Raw genomic sequence first — 6,693 nt, forward strand, 5'->3', positions numbered from 1 at the left:
AAATAAAATATGCATGTATAGTGTTTGGATAGAGGGATAATCAACAACTTTTAAATAACTTCTTTTGAAATATTTTTGAAAAGAGGAAGCATAGAGGGCGCTAAACACCATAAATTCGAAAAATAAAATTTGGAAATGAAAAGTTATACTCGGGTGGGAAAAAATTTGTTTTTCTCAACAATTAGAGCATTTGAATGATAATTATTAAATATTTCCCATGTTATTTTCGATGCTTTTTCATATGAAATTGAAATCAACTAAATCCATCTCAAAAATTTTACCAGGGCACTTTGAAAATTTATCAAAACTCAACAGGACCTTTAAATAACAGATAAATATATAAGAAATTTATGAAATACAACAATTGGCATTGTAGGACACAGGGTGATTTAAAACAAAAACTATGAATGTATGCATAAATTAGCATAACTAATTAAGGAAAATAATTCCCCCAAACAAATGATCTTTCAGTTTTAGATTACATCACACTCTACAAAGGGCAAATTGTGCTATTTAGGGACAAGTACTGAAAAGGGGGCGGGCATAATAGCATCCCCATTCTATTCATGACTGAATTAAGAGTATTTCAGTTTTATTTCAATGTTCATGATGGTTAGTTTGATTGTGAACCGTTATACTGGTGTCATTGTGTACTGTAGGTAATATGTAGAGAGATGTGTATATGAGATGATGATTATGTGCAGTTATATTGATGACATTGTGTACTGTAGGTAATATGTAGAGAGATGTGTATGAGATGATGACGATGAAATATATTTGTGACTTAGTGTACTGAGGGTATAAATGAAAGAAGGTTGTAGTAGAAATTTGATTCTATCATAAATTCAACCATTAGGCAATAATTTAGTGTTTCGCAATTTGTATCCTACATTTGCAAAAAAAAAAAATTAGAATTTGAAGTATTGTTTGAATGTCAAATGACTAGTCATGATATAAAACTTCTGTTTCCAAATTTCCTGCGATATTGCAAGTGAAAAGGCTTCTAGATGATGTCTGTAGAGAATACAGAAAGTAAATACAAGATAAATATATAATATATGTTAGACCTACATATCTGCTGTTCAATTATTTAAGAGAATGACTTCAGCAGCAAGTCAAACACTTTATAAAGATAAATTGTGCAAATTGGTAATCACTTGCAAATGTGTACTTCTACGTGGGTCTGTTGTACAATAAGCTAAGGCTATTTTATTTCATTATGACTATATGGACCTTGTCTTGAAAGCCTGTTCATTTTGCTGATTTTATTCACATCTTTTCTCCTACACAGTCCTATGAGCAATCATCAGCGTCAAGCTCATTTGATCGGGAGACATCATCTGACAGTGGAAATGATGACCCATTGCCAGGATTATTTAAACTAGAACGAGAGTACTTAGAGGTTTGTAATCCCTTTCATATTCGAGAAAAAAACCCACCAAACTTTTAAAAGAGTAAGATGCAAACAATATCATGTTAAGTACATATTTGTGTAGACAATTTAAAATTTTAGTGAAAGCTCCTTAATTCTGTAGCAATTTTTCAAAGACACTGTCATTTTGTCATGCTAGTCACTCGTGGCATAACAAGATACTTCTCAAGATACTTCGTGCACCTGGCATGCCACCGGGTGAACCTTTCCCTGAACTTGGCATGTTAGGGGTTAATTAGAGTTTCAGGGTCAATGATCCAGGCTAGCTTGAAAAGCTGTATTTGCAATAATGTAGGCCAATTCTCATGAACATAGTTAAAATAATCATGTAGAGCACTCTTCTTTTAATGAGTTTATTCATTTTATAACTATTCAACCTCTGTTTAAGTTTGGTAAAAGTTTTATGCCAGTAGCAGGTAGAAGTTACATTTTCCTTCTTATGTACGGGAAGAAAAGCTCCACTGGGATTTAGATTGGTATAGATATTCCTGATTTAATAGGTTTAGGTATCTGAAGTCCAATGTAGAAATAGTTTGGAAGTCAAGGGTTAAATAACTGCATATTTCTGATATATCAGGTTATAACTACTAGGATTATTGGTAGCTGTGGTTGTTATGAAGGTAACCCAGTGATGTCATGTTACAGAGAATTGATCATGATGTAAGATTGACGGTTAATGTTCTGAATCTTTGACATATTCTTTCAAAAAGTTTGAACAATTTACAAATATACTATTATTTAAGTAAGATGATTATTTGAACAATTTACAAATATACTATTATTTCAGTATGATGATTACTCAGTAGCAATGTTTAATTTGATGTGTAATTGAAATAAGAGCATTTTATTATTTAGTCCATTCAGTGAGGATCTTACTCTCACACAAATTGATTTTGTGAGTTTTCCAGGCTTAAACAGAAGGGTTGATGAACTTCAACTTCTGGCAAGCATTTCAGAATAACCGGGCTATGGGGGGAGAATTATGGTCTGCTCCCTTTAGTTAACTACACCGTGAAGCATATTTTTAATGTACTAAAATTTATCATTTACAAGTTTCTATCATTTATAGGAAAATGGGGACAGAAAGCCTACAGAGGAGCAGGTAACCAAGCACTTCGGAATTTCTTGTTGTCACCTCATTTTTGTCCAGGAGGGCATGGGTCAATAAACTTTTAGAGGATAATCCCAGTGCAAGGGGTTAAAAATAACATCATGCTCAAGCTTTGCATCTCTAAGAAAATCTGATATGAAATGTGCCATGAAATTAATGTGTTATTTTCATGCTGTTTTGGAAATTAACTGACAGAATTTATTATGGCATGTGGTAAATGGGTGTGGATAATTAAGAACACATATTTTATTAGAAACCTCTTTTATTTTCAAGGTGATGACGGCTTCTGAAGAGGATTTAGTCCTTTCTCGGACTAAGAACATCTGTGCCAATAATAAGACAAAGAAGCTGGAGGAAAGAAAATCCTACCCAGAACTTGTAAGTTGTTTTTTTTTTCCAACATATCATTACTAATTTTCATCACAAGCCCTTCTCACTAAACATTGAAATGCTTTATTGCCACTTGGTCTTCACCCATTTTGTATACAATCCGTTTCATCTAGCATGTGATGCCCCAAATTCCAACTTCCCTAGACAATCCCAATTCTTAACACTGGTGGATTTAGATGGGGGCATTTCTGGCCCGTGCCCCCCCTTTTGAAGCGCTATCTTAAAAAAAATGTACCCTTTTTGTACGATTTTTGTCATTGTGCCCCCTCTTTTGCAAAAAAAAAAAGAAAAGAAAAAAGGTCTTGAAGTTTAAACTGCAAATACCTACTGCTTGTACGAGACTTACTTGCTGTTGAAATAGCTGGTGATCAGTAGAAAAAAGTGTGTCAGGCAAGCTGAAAATTGTGCCCCCTCTTTTCCAAAATCCTGGATCTGCCCCTGATTCTCACTATATATCGATCCCGACACTAATTATTAGCGTTAACCCTATTCCAACTGGACTATTTGACCCCGTTTTTACTGGGGGGGGGGGGGTTCAATCTGATCTTGGCAGTGGATTACGCAATCGCTGCAAAAATTTGCACGCTGATAGAATGGAATGTAATCTTGAAGTTTGTATTGCTAGTTTTCCGCTAAGATTTTTCACATGAATACATTATGCTAATTTATGACTAATAGGGTTAACACCAAACCTATACCCTAACCTATACTTATCCACTCAGTCCAGTTGTGCTATTGTAATAGTCATTAGACCAACTTGCTGATATTCCACATTCCTCACCAATAAGGTATTAATCAACAATTATTGTTGGGTAATTCTGTACCCCTAGACTTTGAAAATTTTACAAAAATGGCACTTGTGCCATATAAAACAGGGACAGAAGAGGCAGCACATAATTAAATACCTTTGTAACTCAATTATTGTGTTTTTATCTTAACAGATGCTTTTGGTCTTCAAATCAATGAAATTTGTGGGAAACGTCACCCGCAAGCAATTTATGGATCGCTGCAGGCACCAGCATTATAAGAAGAAATTTTATTAGAACTGTAAACACAACCTCATGTGTATGTTTCATATTATCACTTTATTGTGACTTAAAGGGATATTCAGTAGTGGTTCCGAAATGAAGTTTTTCTCCAAACCTCATTTTAACACTATATTTCTATGATAACCGCACAAACATGACATGACAAGGCAATCATCCAGTAACCAGCAGACTGAGCAGAACCCAGAGGTACAAACTGCGCTGAGCTAGAGAACTTTTGTCTTTTGATCATTGAAAGAAATTAGCTTATACAGTCAACCTCGCATAAGTCAATATTGCATAATTAAAGTTCAAAAATCGTGCGAGTCAACAAGAGACAAACACAGAGTTCGTAATAACCTAGTAAAAACCATGTTATCATTGAAAAGGGAGCTATCAAAACATAAGAGGGAGTTCTCTAACCACTCATTGCTCTAAACCATTTTAAATAAAATATGCATGTATAGTGTTTGGATAGAGGGATAATCAACAAATTTTAAATAACTTCTTTTGAAATATTTCGAAAAGAGGAAGCGTAGAGGGCGCTAAACACCGTAAATTTGAAAAATAACATTTGGAAATGAAAAGTGATACCCGGGTGGGAAACATTTTTTAAGTATATTTTGAAGTTAAATTTCTCAACAATTAGAGCATTTGAATGAGAGTAGGAATAACTCGCAAGTGGCGGATTATCAGGAATTGACGTTAGATCTACACCTTCATTCTCACAATCATAAGTGATACTCAGATCTACCTAACATGAACTGTCAGCCTAGGTAACTTGACTCGCCAAAGAGAGTGGCTTGCATGTCACATGTCTTGTAAGCCCATCCAAGGGGCTGGGCGTAAGAAACAGTCTGTAACCTACATGTTGCCTTCTGCTGATGGACTTACAAAGAGGGTATGTCGGAAATTATTTTTGACAACTCTTGAACTCCCTGACCGACAAGTGAGAACAGTCCTTAGTAAAATGGCAAATGACTGTGGGCTAGTAGAGGGGGAGAAGAGAGGAGGGGCACACAATGTTGATCCTCAACAAAGGGAAAAAATCAAGAACCGCCTAAAGAGATTCCCCCGTGTCCCTTCACACTACTGCCGCTCCTCTCCATGTGCATCTATGTGGCGCCGCACTTGACAAAGAATCAAATGTCCATGATGTTTGTGAAAGAGAATGGGAAAAATTGCTTCCCTCTCAACTTACAAAAGAGTGTTCAAAGATCTGAACTACCGTATCCATAGACCCAAGAAGGATATGTGCGGGCTCTGCGCCAATCATGAGACCCTACAAGGTGAAGCAAAGCAAGCTATCCATGACATGTTCACTACCCACCATGCAGAAATTGAAAAGGTGCGAGAACTCAAAGGGCAAAGCAAGGAAAATGCCCAGAAAGTGAATGAGTCACATGCATGCCCAGCTTTCTACCTGCAGCAAATTTTATACTTGCCCAAAAGCAATCGTGCCGAGATATTTCACAAGAGAAGGCTCGCATGCTATAACTTCACAGTGTACGATCTTGGAACCACAGAGGGACTATGTTATCTGTCCAATGAAACTATCACAAAGCGTGGGTCATGTGAGATAGCTACCTACTTGCTTGACTTTCTGTGAGAGGTCGATGCAAAAGGGGTCGAATCTGTACATCTGTAGAGTGACGGCTGTGGTGGACAGAACAAAAACTCTGTCCTCTCAGCCATGGCAAGAGCCTTCCTGAAGGAGTGATTGCATGTTCAGACATTCACATTTCACTACTTCGAGACAAACCATGGGCGGAGCGAGTGCGACTCAATGCACTCGGTCATTGAGCAAAAGGTTGCTCGGGCCCCTCAAATTGTGCACCCATCTCACCTGGCCAGTTTGATGAAGGAGGCCAGAAACGTGTCAGATGTAGGGCAATATACCGTGAAGTGTGTCAAGACTTGTGATGTCCTAGATTGGAAGGCATACTCACAAGCACTTGGGATCCTTAGGGTCAGATCCTCAGATGAGGGTGAACCTGTTGTCTGGACAAAGTTCAAACAGGTTAAAGTGATGAAGGACTGCCCAGACAATGTGTTCTTCAAAAGTTCTCACTGTCAGGATTAGTTTTTTACCCTAACGCTGGGTCAGGGTCGTCGCCACAGGGTGCATGCCCCATTGCCCGGACGGCTGTATCAACGTGCCCCAAAGCTGTCCCAGGGGAAGTACGAGGACTTGCTGCAGAGAATATTTAAACCAAAATTTAGGATTCTAGGAGCTTAAGTTTTTTGATTTAGAGCAAAATTTGTGATTTCATGCATAAATTAGTATAATTAATTAATATAGAATCAAAAGAATGAAAGTGTTTGATTTTTTTTTCACGCTTTGGTAGAGCATGCCACGGGTAACATACGTGCAAATTTTCGTGGCAATTGCGCGATCGGCGGCCGAGTTCTCATGGCTGGTTGATTCAATGTTATGGGAAATAAAATAAACAGTTATTGGTGTATTCTTTTTTTTTTCTTTTTTTACAGTGTCTATTGTTTCCTTGTTACTCTTGACGCTTTGTTTTTATTGGTCAGAAACTTAACAATTTATATAGTTCTAGATTTGAGTAAATCGTAGAAATAGTTAAAATGATTGTTGCCAATTTTACGCAGCCGAAAGTATCTTTATACAGGGTAATTCTGAATGTGCCACAGTTACCCGCTGGAGAGTAGTCCTAAGTATCAGCTCATCTTCAACATTTCAGGTTTTTACTGTTACTTGAACAAACACT

The 6,693-nt window shown here is 37.0% G+C and overlaps 1 pseudogene; it reads left to right on the top strand.

Annotated features, from left to right (window-relative positions):
• The first annotated feature begins 4,772 nt into the window (after positions 1 to 4,772).
• On the top strand, positions 4,773 to 6,197 carry LOC139714326 (uncharacterized; annotated as a pseudogene).
• The last annotated feature ends 496 nt before the right edge of the window (positions 6,198 to 6,693 follow it).

This window comes from Diadema antillarum, unplaced genomic scaffold, assembly GCF_040938485.1.
Source record: "Diadema antillarum isolate AM-2024a unplaced genomic scaffold, OU_Dant_1.0 seq00002230_RagTag, whole genome shotgun sequence".
NCBI classification, from domain to species: domain Eukaryota; kingdom Metazoa; phylum Echinodermata; class Echinoidea; order Diadematoida; family Diadematidae; genus Diadema; species Diadema antillarum.